This window comes from Sciurus vulgaris, assembly GCF_902686455.1.
Source record: "Sciurus vulgaris genome assembly, chromosome: 4".
NCBI lineage: Eukaryota > Metazoa > Chordata > Mammalia > Rodentia > Sciuridae > Sciurus > Sciurus vulgaris.
This window is the reverse complement of record NC_136464.1, coordinates 48,754,826-48,779,106: the sequence shown is the minus strand read 5'-3', so window position 1 is coordinate 48,779,106 and position 24,281 is coordinate 48,754,826. Positions and strand designations below refer to the sequence as shown.

At 57.1% G+C, this 24,281-nt stretch overlaps 1 protein-coding gene across 6 annotated transcripts in view; it reads left to right on the top strand.

The window, feature by feature from the left end:
• The window catches only part of ZMIZ1 (zinc finger MIZ-type containing 1), a 218,767-nt gene that overhangs the window by 50,139 nt on the left and 144,347 nt on the right, over window positions 1–24,281 (top strand). For 4 of the 6 annotated variants that reach the window (XM_079136065.1, XM_079136066.1, XM_079136061.1 and 1 more), the window contains exon 3: window positions 14,292–14,391. The exons of the other annotated variants lie outside the window; for them this stretch is intronic. The gene's annotated coding sequence lies outside the window, so the exon portion shown is untranslated. The remainder of the gene's footprint in view (window positions 1–14,291; window positions 14,392–24,281) is intronic. 6 annotated transcript variants of the gene reach the window in all.

The following is a 24,281-nucleotide window of genomic DNA, read 5'->3' as shown; positions in this document are numbered from 1 at the left end:
GAGCTGGGTACGCCCCTGGGGGAGGGGGGCAGCAGGGTGAGGCTGCCTCCTGGCTGGCCTTCTGAGCAGGACTTTATTTAAGCCTCAGTCTCACCTCAGACATGCTGCGTGACCTTGGATAAGTCGCTGCCTCTCTCTGAGCTGTTATTTATTGCTCTGTAAAACCAGACAGGCCAAGGGGTCATGGAGTACAGTCTTGAAAGGCGTCAACAACCCGGTGAAGCGGGATTATATTATTGTGAAGACGAGGAAACACATAATAGAGATTAGGAAACCTACTGAGGGTCACCAGCTGTTGGTGGAGCTGGGCTTGAGCCCTGTTTTATCTGATACCTAAAATATGTGTTTCCCCCACTACCAACTGCTGCTCACAGGTACCGTTATGGTCGCTGGGTGACCAGTTCGCTCCCACAGCCAGGGTGGGGGAACATTTCCTTGGACTCGGCACCGTGTTCCACTCTGACATCTGAAAGTGAATGGCAGTTGAGGAGCTGAGTGAACACAGCCCAGGCCTGGGCAGAGGTCACAAAGCCACAAGTGCACACTTGCTGGAGAGAAGCCTGGCGTGGGGGAGGCGGGGTGGAGGAGGCGGTCAGGGAGACTTCCTGGAGGAGGCAGAGGTGTGCCGTGTTCCTAGGAGGTTTTCCTGGAGTCTCTGCATTGCGTGGTGAGGTGAAGCAGGAGCTTAGGCAGCTCAGGAGGGCCTCTGAGGCTGGGCCCTTCGTGCTTCAGGCTCAGACTGGGAGGGTTAGCTTCAGCCTGCTGGCTAGGCCGGTGGGGGGGCATCCTGAGACTCGGCCTGCCCAGAGGCTGGGGTGGAGGGCTCGTCTGCTCCAGTGGGCCACACCTCCCGACACCACTGGGCAGCTGCCAGCCTCTCTCCTGGCCAGCACTGGAGCTCTCTACCAGGAGGGACAAGCCAGCCTCCCCAAAGAGTGAAAGATGAAGCTCCCAGGGCGGATCCAGGTGCCACCCCCTTCTGCTGCCATCTGTATAACTACCCCACCCACATCCCCGGTAGGCCAGACATTAGCTTGGGAGCTTAGAGTGTTTAGTGACTAGGTGACTCAGAGAGGGCCAGAGACCAGCTTAGAGACACACAGCAGCATCATGGTGAACATAGGAGACCGGAGCTCGGGCAAGTGCTGTCCTTGCCAAGGAGGCAGATCTGGGTCTCTGGGGCTCCTAGAATCCTGGGGTGCCTCCCCAGTTGTACATACTCACTCACATAGGCGTGTCGAGCTGTGTGCTATGGCAAGCCCTTCCCCCTCCCGCTAAGGATTCTCACCGTCTCTTCCGAGCCCTGGAGTCTGCCTTGAAATAGAGAACAGCCTTGCCCCTGGCCTGCATCCCCGGGTCCACCTGGTGGCCTCGCATCACAGGTGGGGTCTGCATGAGTCACAGCCGCACCGCGGTTGCTGTCTCTCGTGGAGAGAACGTGGTCTTTAGAAATCATTTGGTCAAGCCCCTTGTGTGCAGGTGGGAAACGGAGGCCCAGAGGTGGAGGGTGCACCCCAAAGTCATTCTGCATGGTGCTCTAGGCTTTCACTGGAGCACTTGGTGACCCCAAACCTCTTGGAGAGCACGGCAGGTGCAGAGACTGGCAGGGGAGAGAGCAGCTGCCGTGGTCACCGGAGCACCAACGGAGGGGCTGGGGACCCAGAGAGGAGGACATGGGGGTTCAGGGCATCTGTGAAGACCCACTCGGTCGGGTCAGGGAGCTGCCTGGGTGAAGGCCTCGCTTGCCTTCACCTCCCGTAATGGCCTCCAGCCAGACCTGCCACCCACAGGGCTTCTCCCCATCAATCTAGCTGATAGCCTCGGGACCACAGGCCTGATCCGAGAGCTGACGGCATGCAAGAGGGTGAGGAAGGAAAGTGGCCTGGGGAAATCAGAGGCCACATGGCTCAACAGCCTCCTCTGCCAAGGACCTTTGGACTGCCCAGCTGGTCTGCCGTCTGGGAGACGGCTGACCACAGAACCGCATTTGTGGTCCCTACAGCAAGGGGCTGGTGACTCTTCTGAGGGGCTCAGCAATCAGAGAGTGCTTCCCGGAGGAGGTGGGGTTGCAGCTGGGCCCTGAAGGAGGAGCCAGAGCCTGAACTGAACCATGACCATCCCAGCCAAGGGAATGGCTGGACGGAGGCAGACCTGTGCACCGTGCAGAGGGCCGAGAGTAGAAGATGAAAGAAAAGGCGGTGGGGATGCCCCCTGGAGGCCAGATGGCAGAAGAAGGAAGTTAGCATTTTCCTTCTAACTTGCTAAATGTCCCTGAGCAGATTACCGCCCCACTCTGCCTCAGTTTCCCTCAGATCGCCTCTGGGCTTCAGGCACCTGGAGCCTCAGAAGCACCTGGTGCTTTGGGAAGGGTCTGCCTTTGGGGCCTTGTGACCTGAGGCCAGGGTCCTGGGCAGAAGGAGACAGGTGGGCAGCTGGCCGAGGAGGCTGCTGTTGGCCTCAGGGCTGCTCTCTGGCTGGCTGGCTAGAGTTGGTCTAGGACTCTGGGGTTTGCCAGACTGGCAGGAAGCAGCAGGCCCCTGGGGCAGACCCACCTGTGGGCCTCGGACCCAGCTCCCAGAGCAGAGCCCGGGGAGTGGGCTGAGACTTGGCTTCCCCTGTCCTTCCCATGACTGGCCACCGCCTCCTGGGAGGGAGTCTGCCTCCCCAAGGCTGCGGGGCTCAGACCGTGACGCAGTGAGAGCGCCCTTTGGAGCCTCTCGGGCTGGTGCCAGGCCCGTGGGCACCTGCTGCCCTCCCCAGGAGGGCGCGGCCCCTCCTGGTGGCCTGGGCCAGGTGGCGTGTGTTTGCTGCGTCTCCACCGGCCGGCCGCCCTCCTCTCACCTCCCTCCTATCAGCAGAGCAGCAGCTATAGCTCCTTGGACTCCGAGTACCCGCGATTGCGCAAATCCCCTCAGCGATTTGCACAGCCGCCAGCTCAGGACGCGCCAGCTCAGGGCTGCCCAGTTCCTGCTCAGGAAGCCAGAATTCGTTTCTGGAATAGTACGGCAGCCACCCCACGGGAGGGAGGCGAGTCTCCCTCGACTCAGAGGCCTTTTCATGACCCCTGAGTCACATTCATAATATCAATGGGCTTAGGTCCTGTGTCAGTGGCAGAAACTGGAGTCAGAGAAGGCATGAGAATTGGCCAGGGTCACACAGCCAAACCAAGACTTGTACCCAGGATACAGGCCCCTGGTCAGCCTCCTTTTTGGACCAAACCAGGGGAGAAGGCCTCTGGTATCGTCTTCCCTCCCGGCCTCCAGTTGCTTTAATTGACTGGGTCTGCCAGTCGCGCTGACATTTACCTGGTGAGGAGAATGGCCTCCTCCCTCTAGAATCAGGAGGCTAAAAATAACCAGGTCCAGCTTCCTGGGGCCCCTGCCCAGCTAGTGCCTGCCTGCCTCAATGACCTTTCTCCTGGGTGCTGGAAGCTAATTGTTTGTGAGTGCTATATGGTCCCTTGTGCCCAGGACTTCAGAGGCGTTGGAGCAGGAATGGCTTTGTGTGCACAGCCTCTGAGTCTGAGCCGGGACTTTGCAAGGCCAACCTGTCTGCACAGTGTTGGGGCAGGTGCCCTGCCTGAACCTCAGCCTCTCTTCCTTTACTCCCTGTGAGCAGTTCCTGTTGGCTGCCATCTCCCTAGGCAACCGGACCCCTTCCTTGAGCTGCTGGTTTCTGCTGTGCTACCCAGGCTGTAAGGAGAGGGGGCCGTCCCTGCTCTGGGCCCAGTGCACACAGTGTGGCATCCTGCCCTGGTGCCACTCCCTCCTGTCACACCAGCAGCCCAGAGGAGCCCGGTTTGGAAATGGAATTGCACATTGCTGACTTTTAATCTCTGTTTGCTTTCTTCTCGTCTTTTCTGGTTTGAGCTGTGCGGGGGATTGAACCCAGGGCCTCACACTTACTGGGCAAGTGCTGTACCACGGAGCCCCAGCCCCAGCCCAGGTCTAACCTCTGAAACGAGCATCTCACCTGACCTTGCAGTGTGTCCAGACTGAAGGCAGTGTGCAGCTGGAGGCAGGCGTGTGTGTCTCGGCTGTCCTTTCTTGCTGTGTAAATACACACTGGGAACCTAATAAATGAGATTGATGTGCTTGGGCAGGAAGGGAAAGGTCTCGAAGACCCAGGCTAACAATTGGCGACTCGGTTTCCCCCCAGTCAGGGACTCTTGTTCCATCCCCTGTACACCTCTGAGTGGCCTGGCATGCCTGCCCAGCCTGTGTTTGTCCAGTTTTGGGGCTGGGTCAGTGTGACCAGAAGCCTGTGGACACTGGCCTTCATCCAGTGGCTGCCTGGCTTTGGAGTCAGCCCAGTGGAAACAGAAGTGGTTTTCCAGGTTCTGGAGTTGCCAGCTGCGGGAGCCTGGGCCTGTGGCGTGGCCTTTGCATGCCTTGGTCTCCTCGCCTGAAAGGGGGTCCATAATGGTGCCGCCCCTGTAAGTGTCATGGGAGTTAAATTACAGCAGGTGTGCAGTACTCAGAAGAGCGTATGGTACGGGTCAGCGTGGGTACGTGTTAGCTGGTCCCCGTGGAGTGAGGCTGGTGGTGCAGTTGGTGGCAGCATCAGTGGCCACCTGCCGTTGGTTGAGTTCTTGGTGTCAGATGTCGTGCACTTGGCGTACATTATTGAATTCAGCCCTCCCGGTGACCGTACGCGAGGTGATGTTGTAAACTCTATTCCAGGTGAGGAAACGGAGGCATGCGGTGGGGGGTGGGGGGGGTGTCACATGGAGTCTGAAAATGGTAGAAACCAGAACCAGAACTCAGAATCAGCTCTGCTAGGGTGACCACCAATTGGGTTTGCCTAGGACTATTCCAGTGTTAGTACCAAATGTTCCAAATTCTGGAAACCTCTCTCTTCAAGGCAAACCAGGATGGCGGCCATGCCGGCCCTGTCTGAAAGCATTGGCTGCAATTCTGAGTCCTCCGGAACCCCTCCTTGGCTCAGGGGCTTGCTGGTGCCCACATCTGACAATTCCTTTCCCTGGCCTGACCATCGTTGCTCCCCACCACCCCCAGCCCTGACTCCGGTCTCCCCTGCAACTTCCTCTTCTCCCTCCCTCTCTAGCAGAAGGGGTCTGGGTCTTGCCTGCTGGGCTGTCTGTGCCCAGGGCTGGACCTGCTGTTGACTGGGGGGCCCTGGGCAGCGCCTCACCAGGCCTCAGTCTTCCCTTTTGCATGGGGGCTTCGGCAGCCCTGCGCTCAGCTCTGGAGAGCTCCAGGAGCCTTCTTCTTAAAGGGGATGGCAGAGGGAGGCAGGGAGGACTGCAGGAGCCCCTCGGGTGCATCGATGGAGTAGCTGACGAAGGGGAAAGGCCAGCAGGGGAGAGGATGGAGTTGGTGTCAGCCACGGGTAGCAGCATCCTCCCCCAGGTTGGGGCTTCCTGGGGAGGGACCTGTGCTCCCTAGAGTCCCGGGTCAATTCCTATTGATGCAGGCTGCTGATGCTCCAGGGAAGCTGGGCATCCAAAGCCCAGAGGACAGGGGAGAAGCCTAGGATGTCCTTGAGACCTCCCTCCCCCTACCCCATGGCCCAGTAGGGGATCTGGGCTCCTGTCCCCCTCATCACCCAACTCCTGCTGGCCATTGGCGTTCTTGCCTTTACATTCCTTTCCCAACCCCCCGCTGCCCTTCCTGACTCCCCACAGTCACCAGGAATAGGCACATTCTGAGATTGGCAGGAAGGCTCCTGTGTGCTCTGCAAGGCTGCCCAGGATGCCTGGGCTTTCCTTCCCCAAAGATGGCAGTGCGCCTGGGCCTCCTGCCCACAGACCCTGGGGTTGTATTGGGCATGGGGCACCCGAGTGCCAGGACCAGCTTTGTGCCCCACACCCTCCTCAGAAGCACCTGGAAGCTGCTGGGGAATTGCCCAGTGCATCTGATGCCTCAGTTTCTGGAGCAGGGCAGGAGCCATCCGTTTCCCCAGGCACACGGAGGCTGATAGTCAGTGCTGACCGTAGGGTGCAGTGGGTAGGGACCAGACTCTGGGGTGGTAAACACAAGTGTCTAATCCCAGCACCCTCACTGATGAGCTGTGTGTCCTGGGTCAGTCATTCTGACCTCTCTGAGCCTCAGTGGGATTATCTGTGAAATGTGGGTGATGATAGTCCCTCCTTTACAGGATAGCAGGACTCAGTGAAGTGACAGTTGCAAAATATTTACAGTGTCCTAGAACAGTGTAAGGATCAATAAAATCAACTCTCATCAGTCATCATCTGGACCGACAGGCACCTTATCCATGAGCTGAGGGCCATATTTCAAAGGGGTTCTTTCCCATTCTTGGAAGAGACCTTCTATTTCTGCCCACTGACCTTGGTCCTGCCCTTGCACTCCTCTCTCACACCTTCTGAGACCCCAGGAAGCCCACCCCGTCCCCACGTGTGCCTTCTGTGCTGTTAATCCTGTGGCCTCCCAGCCCACATGGGTGTTTGGACCAGAGCCGGGGCCTGATAAGAGTCCGTGGGGTGTTACCGATATTCACCAAGCAAAGTCACCTCCAAAGAACAGCATAGCAGTGACCATCCGGGCCACCCGCAGGTGCTGAGGGCAACAGCACACACCCGCCTGGCCCCCTGGGGGGCAGGGGCGGGGCAGGTGGAGCAGCCAGGGAGGGTGTTTGCAGGCTGCTCCTCTCCTCTGTCTGAGCTGTCTGGTCCTGTTCTGTTGCTTGGGTCCTTTCCCCACCCCCACGATTCTCTGCTAAATTGTGTTATTATATTTAAACAAATCAATTCCATTGCAGTTTTCCTGTCCTAATGATGAGTTTGCAGCACAAACGCCATTGATTTCTCACGGCCCTGCAAACCAGTTGATGAATAGCACCGGGCGTGTCTTTGGGGAGGCACGGAGGCAGCCTGGCCCCTGGCTTGCCCTCCCACCACCCCCCCCACCCCATCCTCAGCTGCCTCACCTGCGAGGCTGAGGTCACGGGATAAAGGGAGCCCCCAGCACTCGCCGAGAGTGGAATGTCATCTCGAGGGGCTTGGGCCCTGTTCTGGGGAAACAGTCATGGTGGAGATTTATATTGATTTTGGCCCAAGGCAGGAGCGCAACTTACAGCGCGGCCAGTGGAGCTGTGTGATCTGGGCTTCCCTTACAAGTTCAGAGCGTGCTCCCGAGAGCCACCGCCACTGACAACGCCGACACTGTTCCTGGACCAGGCCGGGTCATGGGAGCGTTGCCTTGTTAAAGGAAGGTACCAGAGGTGTGAGAGCTGTCCCTGCCAGAAAGTGTGGCTCTTCCCTCTGGGAAATCCCGCAGTGTTGGAAGGCACAGTCCCGCTGCCCCCGGGACTCTGACTTCCCTCGGATCTCCCCCTCGCTAGCTTCTCTGAGCTTTCACCCCCCGCCACTCAAGGCTGGGTGGGCTACGCTGCTCCAGGTTAGATGTGGGCACACTGAGTCCACGCAGCCACTAGAGGGAGGGCCTGCTGTGTGCCCTGGTAGAGGCGCCCCCAGCCTAAGTGTGGCCATGACTGTCTCCCCAGTGACTCTGACTACTGGCCTTTTTCCCATCTCCACACACCCTGGCCTTCGGTCTGCCCAAACCAGGTCATGGCTGTCAGCTTGGAAGGACCCAGCCAGTCATCTTGCAGGGGTTTCTACTCGGCTGTCTGCAGGGACCACACCAGCTTGGGAATTGGGCTGGGGTGAGGCAAGAGGGAGTGGCAGGGACTCTGGCAAATTGGAGCGTGTCTGCCCTGCCTAGATTCCTGAAAGCTTGGCAACCCAGGCCCATAAGACCCTCTAGATGAGGTGAGGACCAATTTCCCGCCTTTCCCCTTTGTTTTGGTGACCATAATATGTGGCCCAGTGGATCTTCAAGGTCACAGCACAAGGCAGGGGGAGAGCTGAGTTTTGACGCAGCACCCCCGGCGCCACTGGCTCCTGTCCTCCAGGCTTGGGGAGGCTGCTCCTAGCAATCAGCGTTGGAGGGCAGGGCAGAGGACGCTGTTCTAGGGAAGAGAGGCCCCTTACTCAGAGGACCTAGGGAACGTGCCCCTTCCCTTTGCTCTCAGAGAGGCCACCCTCCCTCCCCCGCCCTCCCTCGCAGACAGACCTCTTGTTCCCGTAATCAGGTTAGCCTCCTGCTCAGCGCTCGCTCTGCTGCGCTGGACCAGCTGCCTCTAATGGCCTGTGGACCTGTTCCTCTCTCTGGCTCTGGGGTGGGGGAGGGGGATCTAAGACAAGAACTGCGAGCAGGAGGAGGCTGCTTCGCTCCCTCCTTCAGACTTTTCTGTGTCTTCTGGGATCAAATCCAACCCCCTTGCCTGTCATCCAAGACCCTGCCTCGTTCTCTGGCATCCTCAGCCCTGGAGCACGCCTAACTGTAGTCACACAGTGCGACTGCCCCCTCCCTACCTTGTCACCTGCAGGTCTTCCTGCTTTCTCAGAAAACTCCTGGGCATCCTTCAAAACCCCACTGGCATCCCTTCGGGTGGGCTGCCTCCTTCCTCTCTGGGCTCTTGCCTCTGGACTCCCACCGCACTGGGTGCTCTGATGATCTGGAACTTACTCCCACTGGGTTTAGAGCGTTATTCCTAGATCTAGTTTTCCTTGAGTTCCAGGAGGAACTCACCCCAGGGTGCAGGGCAGAGAAGTGCCCAGTGAAGCCTTAGTGCCAGCAAAAAGGAGAGAGGTGGTGACCAGGGGAGAGAAGGAGACAGACAGGAAGGAGGATAAGAACAGCTGCTCCCGGCTCCTCGCAGCTCCAACCTACAGCCTGCCAGAGAGGACCGTTCCCAGCTCCTGGTGACATATGCTGGGCCTGAAATAGACACACGGGGGCCTTGATGGTGCTTTGCATGCCCCAGTGCTGAGCAGCCCCCTCCCCCTGGGCCTTGGGCACTGCGGCTCGCGCCCCTCCCAGGGCCCTGCCCCTGCCGCCAAGACCCTCCCCAGCCGTGCCAGGCCTCGCTCCTCTGTTCCTGCTAACTTTGTTTTATAAATAAATTATATAAATAGGCTCCTCCGATTCCTGGGAGCACGCAGTGTTTAAGGACTGGGGCACCGCTGCAGGCGTAATTGTACTACCGAATCCATCAGCTGCCTAATTACCATTCATTTTGCATTTATTTCTGCTAATTAAAAAGAGAGAAACTCCTAACAACTTTTACGTAAATACTATATTTGTTCTATGTAAAGATGGGATGCTAATTTGCTGGTGATTAGCTGATTATCTAATTTTATAGCTGTCACACAAGATGGCCCTGTCTCCCCTTGGCACCCCAGACACCACTCGAGGCCCCTGAGCAGGTGTAAGGGGAAGAGGTCACAGGGCAGTTAGAAGGCCTGTCACCAGGAGCACCCAGCTGCACCAGCATTCAGAGCGGCTGCATGTGGTTCAGGTGACTGAACGCTGACTCGTCCACCGTTTCTGTACTGGTGGAGAAACTGAGGCCCAGAGAGCCCCAGCAAGACAGTGGCAGAGACAACTGCCACTCCCGCCCCTGGGCCCAGCCCCGCTATCCTGTCCTCATCAGGAGGAATTTGCAGGAAGATGGCTGGAGAGCTATCAGGCCCAAACTCCAGCTGTAAGGAGGAAAGGAGGTCGCCTGGTCTGAGCCTGTGGCCCAGAACACACCCTCTGTGTGCCCATCTGGAAACCTCCACCTTTTCCCGTTTCCCTGTCCAGCACCCAGACTCTGCTTCCCAGCTCCCTGACCACTCTGATTGAGGTGCTCTCTCTCTCTCTCTCTCTCTCTCTCTCTCTCTCTGTCTCTCTCTCTCTCTCTCTCCCCACCCTCCACCTGAACCAAGCCCTCCCCAGAAGCAGCCTGCACCCCATCCTGGCCTTGGGCAATATTGACCGCCCTGACAAGTGTGAGGATCTAAATTTCAAATTTTAATATGATGTATTTATTTTCGTGTGGATTAGAAAAAAAATATATAATTAGTTCATCAAACCCCTGATTTCACAGATAATATTGCTGTAGATGAAGCTAAATAAAAAGAAAGTGATTGGTTTAAAGTGATTTAAATAATGATACATAAATAATTAAGACGCAGCACAGATGTGGCTGGCAGTGTCTGGCACCTGAAGTGGGAAACACTGGAGGAGGGCCTGAGCATGAGGGCCAGGCCACAGGCTGTAGGCACCAGAGAGCTGGGGCAGGGTTGGCCAGTCCTCAGCCTTCAGGCCAGCACCACCTCATCCCCTAGCATGCAGATAGTGCCCCTGGACTGTGCCTTCTCTTCCTAGTCCTGTGGCTGCCAAAAGTAGCTCACAAGAAAGGCGCCCTTTTTCCTGCCGGGGCAGTTTAAATGGGAGTCCCTGTGAAGCCATTTGCCTGTACCTGGTCACTCAAGGTGGGGCAGGATCTGCCTCCCTGGCCTCCTTGGCATAGGCGGGTGAGCCCCTGCCTCAGCCCCTTCTCTCTTCCTGGCCCTGAAAATGGCCACCTCCCAAGGTAAAGAGAGGTTGAAGTGATGAGGACAGGTGTTGTCTGGAGACCAGACTGAGCTAGGGCTGCAAGTACCCAGGGCTCTGGGGCCAGGGCTCCAGTTCCATCTGCTGTCCCTGGAGCCTGAGTCTCCTCTGTAGAATGACTGTAGACATTGAGCCAAAGGACTCAGAGCTGGTGCAAAGTGCCCCAGGGACATGCTCGGCATGACCCACTGCCCCTGCCACCAGGGACACCCCCCTGCTCATCGGCCCTTTTTTTTTAAAAAAAAAAAATATTTTATTTGTTTTAATTAGTTGTGCACGACAGTAGAATGCATTTATACATTTTGATAGATCATACATAAATGGAGTGTAATCTCATTTTTCTGATTACACATATTGCAGGATCACATGGGTCATGCAGTCATACATGTACATGAGGTAATAATGTCTGTTTCTCTCTACTATGATCGGCCCTTTTATCACTCTGTACACAATCCAGGGGAGCCTGGAAGGCCACAGGGGCAGGGGCAGAGGGAAAACACAGGACAGACTCAGAGGAGGCCACAGCACCTGACCCCAGGCCACTTGACCCCCTGCTCCGCCCCTCCAGAAAATCAACCTCAGACGTGGGCTCCCTGCCTGCTGGGAGGCCCTTGGAAGTCACTTCTCTCCAGCCATGTTTTTTTGGTTTTTTTTTAACCTGAAAACAAGGAGTAAGACACATACTGTGTGACCTTCAGCACATCAGCCCTCTGCTCCCAGCTTTAGAGTCCCCGTGGGGCAGACTCAGGCATCTCTAGGACCTGCTTCTCCCCTCCCCGTGCCAGCCAGCCCTGGGAAGCAGAGGCAGTCAGGAGGCCCCGTTTTCGGCCCAGGTCTTTCTTGGTGCCCCGGGGGGTACTCGGAGCAGTTGGGTGAGATGAATGAATGGTTTCTTCAGAAGGGGACTGACTTAGCCCTTGGTCCCTGAGGTCACTGGAGTCTCTCAGGAAGACAGAACTCTTCTAGACTCTCTAGAGAGGTAGCAGAGAGCGCTGGCACCCACACCAGGCTGTCTGTCTTGGGCTGGTTTCTTGACCTCTGTTTCTACACCGTTCAAATGGGTACAGTACCTAACTTCTAGGTCGCGGTGAGATTAAAATGAATTAATTCATATGAAGTACTTAGACTGGTGCAGAGAAAGCCCCTTTAATATCAGCCCCTTAGGGTATTATGATCATATCCATTTTATCTCTGTCATGATGGTAGAGAGGGGCTCACAGGCAGCGTGTAAAGCTGCGGAGGAGCTGGGAGTCCCCGAGAGCTGAGGCAGGTTCTGCGGGGGCAGGGTTGGGGCACATAGGTGCACCCAGAGCTTTCACTACAGGCATTTTTGGCAAATTATTTAAAGAAGCCTCATGAAATCAGGGTTCAGGACTCTAAGCCTCCTGGGATTTGTTATGACTTCTGATTCTAAACAGGTATTTGTAATTTTATATCTATATATATTTTAAGAGGATCTTCAGAATCGTATAAGCTTCAGCCCCTGTTAAACCAAACCATAATCCATGACGGCTATTCTATTTCTGTGGCTGGTCTTGTGCCTCCCACCTCAGTGGCCCCGGCGGGAGGATGGCCCCGGCCTTGGGGTTGGAGGGACCTAACTTCTCTCTCTTAGGCAGCCTCGCTACACAAAGGCTCACCCCTGAGCTGGGTCCACCCTCTCATCCTAGACTGGAGGAGGCCCCCCTTCGTGTACCCAGCCCTGCTCTGCCTGCCCTCTCTGGGCCCAGTGGCCTGTATGCAGGCTGGAAGCCCCTCCCGCCCTCGCCCCTCCTCTGTGTGCCCCAGTGGGTAGCACAGGAGGCCGTTGGTGTGGGAAGCAGGCTGCTGGGCTGGAACATTGAGGCTGCTGGCTGTGTGCCAGGCCCAGGGTTTAGGGCCAGGCAGGAGCCCAGGGCAGACCCTACTCTCCGGGACCTGTCAGGGTTGCTGGAACCACAAGACACACCTGGAAGGAAGAGGAGTGGGTAGGGGAAGGTGGTGTCAGACCTCATCGCTCAGGCATCTCCGAGAGGGGTGGAGAGAGTGAGGGCGCGTGAAGACTGGAGACTCAGGAGTGGCCCCTGGGAGGACAGGCCAGTGGCTGAGAGGCCCCCAGATGGGCACCGTGGCCCCTTGGTGCCTCCGCTGGCAGCAAGGCCTCTCTCCACCCCAGCTCTGACAGGGACATTTATAACTCACAGCTGTGCGGTCCTGTGCCCAACTGACTGTGGTAAACCGATCTGGCTTCAGGAAGTCCCGTCCCAAGGCCTCTCCCCACCCGACCCCCACACTCAACCCTCACCTCCTGACACCCACATCCTGTGCTCAGCAGGAGGGGCGGGAAGGGCAAACAGCGGGGACAGCCAGGGGCCCAGCTGGGGTCTCCTGCCTGTAGCAGCACCAGAGAGGACCTAGAGTGTCAGTGAGGCCCGAGAGCTGCGAGGCCACCGAAATCATCAAGGCTGGCTCCCGAGGCATGCACAGGGACACCAAGCCCCAGAGAGGGCTGGCAGCTGCCCCAGCGTCCACAGGATCAAGGACCAAGAGCTCAGGTTGTGGGGCTCAGTGCTTCTGACTACCTAGAGAGGGGATTGTGTTTCTAGTCCCTATCGACTGACTATAGCCGTGGGGGACCCTGGTGGGAGGGCCAAGAGGGGACCAGAGGCCTCAGGGAATGCTGGGAAGAGATGCCATGGTGACCCCTGGGCCTCTGTGTCTCTGCCCTTCCCTGGAACACCCGTCCTCAGTAGGCCTTGTCCCATGTTCAAGTGGGGCTAGTCATACTCTGACCAGTGCGGGAAAGAGAGGCCACACTAATGGCTTCCAGCACACCATGACTTTGGTCCCTTTACCTCCACTGGCCCTGGTCCTGGGGCCCTGTCCGCCTGCTGCCCCTCCTCCCTGCCTCTCGTTCTCCTGTCCATAGAGCAGGGTTGATACGCTACAGCGAGTTTGCCAAAGCTTGGCCGAGGAAACTCTGGTCATCTGTGAGGAGATTCTGGACTTAGGCAGTACCTGAAAGAACATACATTTTTGCTTCGTTCGTTATCTATTTATTAAGGCATATTAGAAATATGTAACTAGCATGCTGTGATCCCTGGCCACCATGGCTTTGGATAAGGCCAGATTGCAGGAGTATTGATTGAGTCATCTGCAGGTAGGCCTCGGTTCCCACCCAGAATGGCAAGGGGCATGGCAGAAGGCCTGAAGTCGTCCTCCAGGGCTCTTGTCTGCTTTCGACTCTGTTTCTGGCCTCCCTACCCGTGTCCAGCAAGGCAGCAACCCTCCGGGTTTGTAGGAAGGGAGAAGCAGGGCGCCCGGCTGGTTTTCCCAAGGAGGCGTGCACGGGTGTTCACATAAGGCTCCCAGCGCCTCCGAGAGACCTGCTGAACAATTCACGAGGAAGGAATTCAGGCAGGGGTCAAAGAGTGGCTTTGAAAGTGACTGCCGGCCTACCGTGTGAGATAATTCCCCGAAGCCAGGCCCGGTGCAGAGAGGAGGCCAGGCCAGGGCTTTGTGTGTCCTGCTAAAAATACCCCGACAGCTTCTCTCTGTCACCCTTCCTGGGGGCCACACAGGAAGGCCATGGCTCTCTGCTCTCCTCACCAAGAAGAGAAACAGCAGCCCAAAGGCCCCGAGCCCCAGAACAAACAAGACTCATGTGCAGGTGTATTTTTAAAATCTCGCCAGGAGGATTCTTCCTCATTGGAGGCTGCTGAGTGGGAAGAGGTCACGGGCTAATCCATCAGGCATCCACAGTGGGCTTAAGTGACCTCAGAGGCCATGGGGACTAGTCCAGTGTGGGATAGAGAGAGAAGGACTGGACAGCCATCTGTGTCCCTGGCTGCTCACGCATGTCCTGTCTCTCCCCTGTATTCCCAGGAGGAAGAAGGGGCCCGTGCCTGCCGTCAGACCCATGTCACAAGGTGTGTGAGGAGAGGAGAGGAGCCACCACCCGTCACTAAGCTGCCAGACCCTGAAGGTAACACCAGGTCCTCGAAGCCCCGGTGCCCAGGTCATGCCGCCACAGTTCCCAGAAGCCTGGGAGGGGGCGAGGTCGGGAAGTAACGGCTGGACGGGAGCCGAGGGCTGTCACCTTTCTCCCTGCTGCTCTTGACCTGACTGAAGCCTTCCCCGTACCTCCTTGTGAAGTTTCCTTATGACCACAAAACACTCTGGGCTTCTGGGTGTCTTTAAATCAGGTGCTGGGTTCAGGCCCTCCGCTTACTCTCATCTCAAGGACTGTGAATCAGGAGGATCAGTTGGTCTTTGGAGACAGGTCACGTTAGCAGCCCGGCCCAGTTTGAACTCTGAGGGTGTAGCCAGGGCCTCAGGCCTGGTGGATGGAGCATGATGTGGCCCCGAGGTCAGCAGCAGGTGGGGCCTGAGAGGAGGGGCTGCCGGGAGGGTGCTTCACGGCAGCGCGGCTGTGCTCTCCTTTGTGACTGCATTCAGACTCCAAGCTGTCTCCCTGGCAGCCCTGGGCAAGAGTTATCTGCATGCTCAGACCATGAGAGCAAGCACAGGAAGTCACTGGGTCTGCCAGGGATCACATAGCCAGCTCTGACCACGCCAGAGCCTCTCAGCTTTACCCTGTTTACCGCATCTGCATCTATACTTTTGCCTTGCACTGGTCTGAGCCATCCTCCCTGAGAAGTCCTGCTGTCGAACCCAAGCCACCAGTAGGCTTTATTATGTGCTGTGGTGAGACTCATCCATCCATCCATCCACCCATCCACCCATCAGTCTTCTCCACACCTATCTGTGTATCTACCTGTTCTTTCTTCCATCTATTCATCTATCTACTCACTGACATATCCATCCTCCCACCCACCTTCCATCCATCCATCCATCTGTCTATCCATGCATCCCTGTACCCATCCACCCCCATCCATCCATCCATCCATCCATCCATATATCCACTCACCTATCTACATTCAGGTACCCATCCACCACCTATCCATCTATTCACCCATCTCTCCATCCATTCTTGCATCCATCTCCCCACCTATCCATCCATTCATCTGTATATCCTTCTATCCATCCATCCATCCATCCTTGCACCCAACTACCTCCACCCACCCATCCATCCTTCCCCCTCCCTATCCATCCATCTACCCATTCATCTAACCACCACTTTCTACTTAACTCATTCATCAAACACTTATAGACTTTTGCACCAGATCAGACCTGAACTAAGGACTGGGTTTTGAAGATGAGCAGAAGCCAACTCGGGATCCCAGAACTGGACTCGCTACCACGGGGTGATGCTGAGACTGCGTAGCATCTGGGACTGTGCAGGGGAGGCGGGAGGAGTCCTGTGCCGGCCCCATAAGCAGGTGTCCAGGGAAGAGGACGCAGCACTTATTCATTCCCCAGATATTTATTGGAAGTCACTGTGTCAGGACCCCTTGAAACTTGGTCGACAGAGCAGGGAGTGAAACAGACAAAACTCCCCCCACATGGTGCTTCTGTTCTTACGAGGAGATGTGGACAATGAATACCTATAAACACTAACCTCTTGTATGTCAGATGCTAAGTTTTAAGAAGATAATTGAATCCAGGAAAGGGAACAGAGTCTCCATCCAGGGTGGGGAGACCAGAATCCGTGGGGTGAACTCAGTGTTCAAGGAAAAGCTGTGCTGGTGCCCTGTGAAGGCAGAAAGTGAGAGGGGGGAGGAGGTAGGAAGCTGTGAGGTTGGAAAGTGTCTGAGAGTCCGCAGACAGGCTGGACCAGAGGAGAGGATCACAAAGACAGCCAGGGCTGGCTCGTGGGTTGGGGACAGGAGCCAGGGGGGGAAGGGAGGTGGTCATTATCTCAGCCTGAGAAGAATGGCCGGGGGAGGGTGGAATGAAGCCGGGGGGCTGCGCTTCACACGTGGAGTTTGAGATGCCTTTGAGCCATCCGGGCGGAAAGGCTGAGCCATGGCTGGATGGGAGTCTGGAAGGCAAGAGCGGTCCCGGCTGCTGGAGATCTAAATTTGGGAGTGTCATAGGTAGCCGGAGTTGCAAGCTGTGTGGCTGAGGTCACCTCCAGAGTGCAAGCAGGTAACGAGGGTCAAGGGCCTGAGTCTGATCATGGCCATCCAGCCCCCCGGAGGAGGGGCGAGCAGCAGTCAGGAAGGTGCAGCACGGGGGAAGAGGAGGACAGAGGAGCAGGCTCTGAATGGACACGAGATGCTACTGGACAGGGCAGGTTAGGGCACTGCAGGCAGCTGGAACACCAACGCACCAAAGGCCCAGAGGCCTCAACAAATGCGCTGTTCGAATGGAGGGTCCAGAGCCGCCTCCTCGCCCCCCTGGCCACACAGGTGTGAGGGCTTGTAGGTATCTGTCTGGTCTGTGAGCGGCCCGTAACCAGGCTCTCCCTATCCCCCTCGCCAGCACCCCCACAGCCAAGCCTCGCGTCCCCATGTCTGTTCACTTCTGCACTTTCTTTTAAGCAGCCTCACTCAGCTCTCTTGACCTTTTGCTGCCACTCTGGGGCTCTTGGACTCAGGGGACCTCCCCCTTGCCTGGAACACTTGTCTGAAAACACAGGGCTCAAGGGGGCAGCTCAGATGCTGCCCACAGGGGACGGACACCCAACAGTGCCTGTGGAGTTCCAGGGTCTCCTTTATCTTAAAGAAACAGCAGCCTTCCTGGGCCATGAGAGGGTGCAGGAGTGGATCACTAGTTAGAGTGCTCCGCCTTCTGCTGGGAATTGTGGGTGCCATCTCTTCCCTGCCCTGGCTTTGTCTCTGTCTCCCGGTGTCTGTCTCTGTCTTCTGTCAGTCTCTCTCAGTAGAGCCCCCTCTGGACCAGGATGGGACCCTGAGGAGCAGGGTCCCTCCCTCAGTTCCAGACATGCCCCCACAGCAGGAGGACTTCAGGAACTGCAGCTACCCCATGCTGGCATTGAAACAGAGAACGCAGAGACTCCAGAAACCAAGCCCCGGCTCTCTGAGCTGTCCCTCTCTGTCCGAGGCTGGGAACACTCACCTCCCCCTCGGGAACAGAGTGCTGGGTCTCTTGGGCCTTCTGTCCACCTCTTGCAGGGGCACCCTGACCACTGCCAACTAGAACTTGCTAATCACCTGCTTTGTGCCAAACACAGGGCTCAGGTTGGCATGTCCAGAGGTGACAACAGAGACCTCCCCTCATCCGAGAGTCGGCAGTCCAGTTGGACTGGTGGGGGACAGGGACAGAACCAGCGGCTTCCAGTGTAACCGGGAGTCTGCAGGCACCAGCAGAGAATGCACACCGTCAGTGCCTCCAGGGAGGCTGCAGAGAGACGCGGCTGCCCCGATCGAGTGCTGAGGCTGGACGGGTGCTCAGGGGGGCGGGAGGTCAGAGGTCGTGTGTCCAAGCCCTGGAATCTACAGGAGCCAAGTCCAGCCGTCTGCAGAAGCCACTTACTGGGCTGTGAGCAGAGTCTCCAGAGACGTCTCCAGGCTGAGAATTGCATGGAGCTAGGCGGGGGCTTGCTGACCACTTCCCTGGGGACAACGTGAGGGAGATGCACCTCTGACTGTGCTCTGAGGACTAGGGAAAGCAGCAGAAGCCACTTGCATGGTGCAGGACTGGTGGTATGTTAGTGGCGGGACACTGCGGTCATCTAATTAGTGTGCCAGGGGAGGGGACAAGCAATCCTGTGTCTTCAGGCTCACTTTTCAAGCTTGTCTCTACCTTTTCTCTCCCAAAATCCTTCCCGTCTCAGTGGCATGAGGCAGGACTGAACTTATGCCCATTGAACAGATCGGTAAACCGGGGCTGGAGAGGACAAAGCGTGCATGATGCCGTAGCTAATGTGGCAGGAGGGATTTTGAACCAGTCCTGTTCTACTACAAAGCCCACAAGCTTATCACCACCCTCTCCCATCTCCCAGACTCTCCTAGAATATCCAGATTTATAAACCACCTCTCCAACATCCTCATTTGGCAGATGAGGAAACTGAGGCCCAGAAAAGGCAAGACACCGGCCCAGGGCCACACAGCAAATCAGAGCAGAAGTGGCTCCAGATTCCACCCTGGACCCTGCCCACTTCCGCTTGGAGCACCCGCTGCTTTTGATCCTCCAGCAGCCTCTGGCATCCTCTCCGACTGAAGGCACCAAGTTCCCTCCATTGTGCCTATTGTTTAAATATAGATTACTAATGAAATGTCTCTTCATTGCCTTCCCAGTGAATAGTTTCCGTGTAAAGTTAATTTGCAGTGTTATGTAAATTCTGTTTAACTTCAATCAAGTTTCTAATTATGTTTTTACCGCAGTAATTCCCATTTGATTTGTCATCTCCTGTTAGGTATTTAATGTTCGGTGGGCGGGCTTGCTTTCTGTCTGTCTCTCGGTTTTCCAGGGTGCTCTCCCCAGTGACCTCCCATTCGCCTCTTCCTCTCCAGTCCTCCACCTCTTTCCCGCGTCCGCCTGCCTTCCCTTCTCCCCCTCTTCCTTCGGATTTCCCCTTCTCTTGCTGCCCTCCTCGGCTCCGTCCCTCTCCCTCTCCTCCTTCCCCACTTCCTGCTGCCTTCCTCACTCTCATCTCTTCCTCTTCTTTCTATGTTCCGGGTTCCTCCCCTCTTCCCATGTTTTCTTTTCTTTTTTTTTTTTTCCTATGGTACTGGGGATTGCACCCAAGGGTGCTTAGCCACCAAGCCACATCCCCAGCTCTTTTTATATTTTATTTTAAGACAGGGTCTTGCTAAGTTGCTGAGACTGACCTCAAACTTGTGATCCTCCTGCCTTAGCCTCCTGAGCCTCTGGGATTACAGGCATACACCACCGTGCCCGGCTCTTTCTGTTTTTTCCGTGCCCTGATCTCTCTCTGCAGCTCTCGTGCCTCCTCCATATTTGTCTGTGACCCAGCCCATGTTCTCCCTTCCTTGCCTTTTCTCCCTCTTTCCTCACTGCCTTCTTCCTCCTCCTTGGAGCTGCCATAGAACAGGGCTTCCTGTTGTACCCAGACAGGTGGAGGATGAAGGCATGGGCGTGGATCACGGGCTGGAGCCAGCAGGACAGCCCTGTGCATCCCTGGTTAGGAGCTCTGCAGAGGACAGGCCTGGCCAGCAGCCGGGGACACAGCTCCTGGGGTTGTGGAGTAGGTATTGATGGAAAACATGGACTCTGGAGTTGGAGTCTGTGGGTTCAAATCCTGACTCCGCCTCTAATTAGTGGGTGACCTTCAGGTTGGTTGGCATTCGTTTCAGTACCCCAGGTCCCATCTATAAAATGGCATGCAAGTGGCCCCCGTGGTAGGGTTGCTGTGATGATAGTGACATGGACAGTCAGAGGACTTTTCTGGCCAGGCAGGGGGTGGCCTTTGTTTAGGAACTCTTGGCCATCCTGGGAACAGTGCTGTTCTGCTGGGTTCTGTGCTGCTGGGGTCCCTGCAGGAAGGTCTGAGGCCAGGTCAGGCTGGGAGCTGGCTGCAGTGACAGAGTACCCAAATGGGGCCTGCCCTCTGGGACAGCAGCTGAGCCCAGGCCTCCTCCACACTGCAGGAGCCCTCGCGTTGCTGGCCATAAGCCTTTCCCCAGCAGCAGAACAAAGGCCTTGCCTGCCAAGTGAGACCAGAATGGGCTCCTACAGGCCTTCTCCTTACCTTGACGCACACAGGCAGCCTGGGCCCCTCCCTGTGCCTCGGCTCCCCACCCAGCCAGCCCGAGTGCCGCTCAGGGTTCTCCTGCTCTCAGGGAACCACTGGGTAGCTGCAGTTTCCCAGCAGGCATCTGCCTTCTGGGTGGGGAAGACAGAAGGAAAACCCCAGGCAGAGGCCACCGGGCTGGGTCCCCCACTCCACTCGCTTCCCAGCCAGTATGTCCCTGGCACGTTCAGGAAGAAGAAGAAAAGTGTTTGGAAAGAACATTCTTCTGGGTAAGGAAAGACAGCCAGGTCACTTGTCCTTTGGAGATACAGAAACCCCAGTTGGCCCAGCCCCTGTCCTTCAGGACTGCATGGCCACTTGACCCACAGGAGTAGCCGTGTGTGTGTGTGTGTGTGTGTGTGTGTGTGTCTGGGTCAAGGAAACCGCAGTCGTCACATGCCTGCCTTCTTTCCCTATTTGTCTAAGTAAGCAGTTTAGGCCGGCTACAGCCAGGAGGCTGTGGAGTGGGGCCGCGATGGTGTGGGCTGTGGGCTCTGCGCCCTGCGCCAGCAGCGGGCCCTGGGTCAGATCCCAGAGTTCCTGGCCCCTGGACTGCAAATGGAAAGGCCTTTGCTGAGGCATGGTCCTAGACCTCTACCTCCCCTGCCCTATCTGGCAAGAACAGACCCTGGGCTCAATCACAGAGACCCCTCCCAGCCACGAGACAGAGAGGACAGGCTTTCTCTGACCTGGAAGAGCCCAAAGGGCAGCCTCTTGGCCTGAGTGGGGGTGAGCACATGTGGACCCAGCCTCTGTCACTCATGGTCCTTGGAGTACGTACGCTGCAGGACCCGGCTGCTTCTTGCCTTGGCAGGAGAATGGAAGTGAGGCCTTGCAGATGCATCCATCAATCTGCTGACGGATTCAACAGATATGTGTCAAGCATCTGCTGTGTGCCAGATCCCGGGCTGGGCAGCAGTAGGGAGGTGCCAGAACACTCGTCCAGAACCTCTATGGAACCCCATATCTATGGTGTTTTCTTCCTGTTGTGTGGGCAGAGTCCCCTTTCATTGCAAAGACCCTGTGATCTTGTCATGAAGGACCATGTCCCACCCTACTGCCATTCCAGAAGGATAGAACCACAACTTTGGGGCAGGGCTCAACAGAGAAGTGAGAGATGCTGCTGAGGCCCTCGTGGATGGGCAGGTGTTTCTAGCTGGGGAGAGGGTCCCTGTTCTCCAGGAGGTGGGAGCCAGAGTGATAGATGATGGGGAGGGGTGCAGAGCACACAGGCCTGGAGCCCTGAGCATCTGGGGCCCTTCTCCAAGCCCACCTGGGAGAGCCTAAGTGGGCTCCCTTGGCCATCATCCTGGTATGCTGGCCTTCATGTGTGTATTGTCACAGATAGTGCAGGGCCTGGAGGGAGAAGTAGGGCTGTGGTGGCATTTGGGGGCCATGCTTTGCAAGCCACCTGCATTTGTGGGTCTGTCTGTCTGCCACCCACTGCCTCTTTCCTCTCTCTCTTCGACACACATCTCCTGGCAGCCACATGAATGGTGAGCCTGTGTTCAGTGAAAGCCACATCCCTGGCCCTGGGGTTGCTTACCGCCAAACCAGCACCAGGCAGCAGCATAGGGTGGACAGGGCTGGTGGAAGTGAACCCAGAGAGGGGCAGCAGTGGGTGGAGGCCAAGTTCAAGGTATAGCTGACTCCTCAGCTACCTGGGCTCTGGGGAACCTGAGACACACTCCTCCCCAAGGGATGGGCTGATGGCAGAGCCCCCAGGAGCCAAGATGAAGGACAGAGAGCTGGCATCGGGGCCGGCAGAGCATCACCAGGCCTTGTCCCCATAGTGATAGGATTCAGGGATCTGGTTTTCACGTGAGCATAAGGCCATTCTCTTAGAAGTAGGAAACCCCAACTCTAAAGAAGAGGTCCAGGGGGTGGCCAGTGTCTGAGAGGGTGAATGGGCCAACCACCTGCCATCCACCCCGTAGCGTGGGCTCTGGGCAGGGGTAGTTGGACAGCTGTGGGCCATTGCACCAGAATGCTGCCTAAGCATTTATCCCAGACCGCGGTTTGTGTGCTGCACCCCAGGGTCAGAGGCCTCCTACACCATGGTGGGCTTGAGGCCTGGCCTGCACCCAACTCGAATCTGCCTCTGTCTTCCGTCCTGCTTGTCTTAGCCCACAGATCATAGGCCTTTAGTGTCCTCTGACTGAGTCCCTCCCAGACTGCTCTCCTGCAGATGGCCCAGAAGACTTGTTCAGGTGATGGGAGCCAGTCCTGCGTGTCCCACACGGGCAGCCAGTTCCTGCCTGACACAAGCAGCCCCCATCCCACCTGTCAGAAGACCCCAGGCCACAAGGGACTGCTATGGATTTGCTTTCAAGGGATTGTCTTTGGCCCACCCATGTGCAGCAGGATACTTGGGCCCCAACTCTGTCCCTGTCCCTGTGGTCCTCTCAAGGGAGGCTTATCCCCTCCTGTCTGCATTCCTCCCAGCACTGAGCTGGGAACCTCGGTCTGTGATGGGCCCTCAGGGCCTCCCCTCTCTGGCCTGTTTGCTTTCTGAGTCACCTTGATGAAGATTGGAGGCAGCTGCCCATATTGTGTATGCTGGGGACCACGAGGCTTATATTCAGACCTTTCCCCTCTCTGGGTCTGACCAGCAACCTCTCCATTCCTGCTGTGCCCCCAACCATGGATAAGTGTGTCCCTGACTCCTGGCACCACCTGGGATAGTTGGGGGTCCCTGGAAGGCTCTCCCGACCCTATTAGCACCAGGCCTGCTGTGCTGGGGTGGGGAAAGGGTCTTCCTCTGGGCTGTGGCCAGACATCATATCCTATTGTACCCTTAGTGTGGGGCCAGCTGGGACACCATACTTTCTAGGGGCAGCACTACACTGCTCTGGTCTTTGACCACCAGGACATTCTGCCTTGAGGCCTGCAGTGGGTCTTACGATTTCTCTCCCTCACCCTGGTCTCCTGGTGTGATGTCTTCAAAATGACAGTGCCAAGCTGCCTAGCATGGAGCAAGCTCAAGGCCCCAAGTTGTGTGCTTAGGGAAGAAAAGCCAGGGGTTCTATTGTCGAGGCCTCATCCTGTAAAACAAATGGTTGGAGGCCTGGAGGCCAAAGGCCACCAAGCACACGAGAGTCACCTGACCACTCCTGCCCCCAGCAAACACTGGGGCTTCTGAGGAGGCTCCATGGTCCCTCCCTCTCCCCTGGGTCGGGTGGATCCAGTGGGGCAGGAAGCCAGGGCCGGCTGGAGGATGGGCTAGGGCCAGGGATGAGGCAAAACCCAGCCTGGCCTGTCCCCAGGGGCACAGCCGTGCAGGTCACCCGGCTTCTGCAAGGGCCACCCACCCCCAACAGGAAGCCCTGCCCAGGCACCGCCTTTGTCCCACCCGAGCTTCCCTAGGCTGGTGCTTCTGTTCCCGTGGGAGCTGCCTCCAGGAATCGTGCCCTTCCGAGAAAGGAAGCCCGACCTTGAGCTGTCCGGCTGCCCTGCTTCTGACCTGCCCTGACCCCCTCCCAGGGCCTCCTACTGGCGGGAGCTCTGGACCCACACCCATCCCTCCCCCCACACATGCTGATGACTGAGCTCCTCTGGAGCTAGCAGGAGAAGCCCCCTTGTGTGTCTAGGTCTGGGTGCCTGGAGGCCTGGGACCCTGGTCCAGGATCGGCCACCAGCTTGTTGGTGTACTCGGCAAGGCACTTACCAATACTGGGCTTCTGTAGAAAGAAGGGGGAGAGGCGAAGACTCTGTCCGTATGTGAGCATCCCACGGGAGACGGGCTTGGGGTAGGCTGAATTATGCTTGGGGTGACTCCCCGGAACCCCCTCCTACATCCCTGCAGGGCTGGGCAGAGCCCTTCCTTCTCCCAGGAGCCGGGGAGATGCACCTGGTCAGTGGCCCGTGGTGGAAGCAGGAGGGAATATTCCTATGTGAAGACTCCTGCCACCACCCAGCCCCATCTTTCTCCTCTCTTCCGAGAGGTGCCCCCAGCCCTGCCCAGCTCATTGTCAGCAGGGATAGTAGCCTGGGACTTTAACTGGGTCCCAAGGGCCTGAGGAGAGGATCGGGACACCAAGCTAGCAAGCCCAAGTCACAGTGACATTGGATGGGCTAAGGCAGACTTGGGGGCCACCTTGAGCTCATGAACTGGCTAAAAGCTCCTCAGCAGTGGGAAAGTCCCTACACTTGAACAACCCAAGTCGCTCCTCATGGCATAGTGACAGCCGAGTCTGGTGGCCTAGGACACATCACCCCTTGAGGCCTCAGGAGTTGCCTGTTGTCAGTCAGCT